This window comes from Caretta caretta, chromosome 11 (assembly GCF_965140235.1).
Source record: "Caretta caretta isolate rCarCar2 chromosome 11, rCarCar1.hap1, whole genome shotgun sequence".
Taxonomy (NCBI): Eukaryota; Metazoa; Chordata; order Testudines; family Cheloniidae; genus Caretta; species Caretta caretta.
Window position 1 is genome coordinate 42,668,362 of NC_134216.1, and position 2,219 is coordinate 42,670,580.

The window sequence follows — 2,219 nt, forward strand, 5'->3', positions numbered from 1 at the left end:
AGGGTGCAATTTAAAGCTAATCAACAGCTTTTTAAACTGGTTGGCAGAAGTAGTTGATTTTTCCCGCTCCCTATTATCAAGGGAGTGGATTACTCATTCACATGCCAAGTGATACTTGAGTTTGCTGACATGGCCTCCTTTAGAGGTGGACTTTGTATCAAAGTAGAGTTCTTTGAAAAGAGCTGACTTTAAAAAGCACCTCTACAGCTTCTGCAAACCAGTTTTTCACAATCTAAACCCCATACCTGCAAACTTTCTGTTACCATGATAATGTTTATTGTAACAACATTGAAAACAATGTCTTTCCCCCGAAATACAACATGCAGCTGACATGTAAGGAACAGCAAAGCTTCATGCTGCCGGAAGAGCACTACTTCCTACAGCTCTGCAGGAGGGGTGAAGGGATTTGAAAACTATAGCTTATCTCACTTAGAAAATGCAGCCTGTTTGAAACATTATTCTTTAATGTATGTTTTATGATGGTCTTGCACTAGGTTCATGGGTTGACTTTAATTCTTTGTTTGCTGATCCTCACTGAGTTTGCTGCATTGAATCAGAGGAGTATTAGGGGTACCTAAAAGACTCAGCAGCAATCTCTGTGGTAGTGTTGGTGTCCTACCCAAAAACAGAGAAACTTGCCGTGGGCTGGGTGAATGTCCATGTGGAAGTAGGCATCCTTCATGTCGAGTCACAAACCAGGCTCGCCGCTGGAGGGATGGGATAATTGATGCCAGCGTCACCATACAGAATTTTGGACTTTCTGATGTTCAGCACACAAAGATCGAGAATGAGGCAATGCCCTCCCTCTTTCTTCAGGATGAGGGAGTATGGGGAGTAGAAGCCTCATCCCATGTAGTGATGTGGGACATGGTCCTTGTCCCCCTTGAGGAGGACAGTGTCTGCTTCTTGTTGGAGAATGTGTTGATGGAAAGAGTCCCCAAGGGGGACCTGGGTGGGGGGAAAAGGGGGCTGATGTGGCAGGAATGACAGAAATTCTATGGAGTATCCATGGTGGATGATCTCTAGTACCCAACTGTTCATTGAGATCTTGCCCCAGTTGTGGGCGACTGGGGAAAGACGGTCCCCAAAGACAATATGGGGCGGTGTGGGTGGCATTGGGGGAGGTTTGGCTGCTTCTGGAAAAGGGTCGAGGAGATGGTTGTGGCAGATGCAGGGAAGTGAGGTCATTGAGAGCGGTGCCATCTTCATGGAGCCTCCTGCTGGTGTTGGTAGTAGGCTGGGTAGGGACTGTGTGGGTGCAGATAGAATGGCTACCTCTCTTATCTGCATTGCAGGGCGGAGGTATATATTCTGAGGGACTATAATGTGTCTCAAGTCCTTCAACAAGTGAAGGGATTTGTCCATCTTGCCATAGGACCTCATCAAAGGGGAGGTCCTCTATCATATTTTGGACTTCCCTGGGGAAGCTGGATGACTGGAGCCATGAGTCCCAGCGCATGACGACCTCTGTTGTGCACGCATGAGCGAAGACATGTCAGCTGTATCCACAGCCGCCTGGAGGCCCACCTTGGTGACCAGGCACCCCTCATCTACCGGTGCCTGAAACTGCTGTTGTTGGTCCGGTGACAGCTTGTCCCTGAACGCTGCTAGTCTAGTGTAGTTATTAAAATCATACTTAGCTAGCAGAGTCTGACAGTTCGCGATTTGGAAGGAACTGTAGGGCTGCCAAGGAATATACTTTCCTCCCTAACAGGTTCATATGCTTCGCTGTCCTGTCCAAAGGGGTCGACTTCTGTGAGTGCTGGTGTGCCTGGTCTGCAGCTGCTTGGATGACAAGAGAGCTGGATGAGGAGCTGGAGGAGAAAAAAATAAAATCCACCCCCTTATCAGGTACAAAATACCTCCTCTCTGCCCGGTTATGTGTGGGGGCACAGGAGGCAGGGGAGTGCCACACTGCCTATGCTGGTTGGAGAACGGCCTTGTTAATAGGCAGTGCCACCCTGGAGGGCCCTTGAGCTTGGAGAATGTCTAGGAGCTTATTGTGCTGGGCCTGAACCTCCTCCAGAGGAATCCCCAGTCCACTGGAGCAAGTCCTGGTATTGACGGTGGTCATCGGGCAGAGAGTGCGAGACGGAAATAAGCACCTCATCTGGCAAAGAGGAAGCAACTGTGGTGACTGCCAGTGATGGCTGCTGTACGGGGGGGGTCCGATGGTCCCAGATCCAACTGTGCACACGGTCGCATAGCTTCCTCCATTA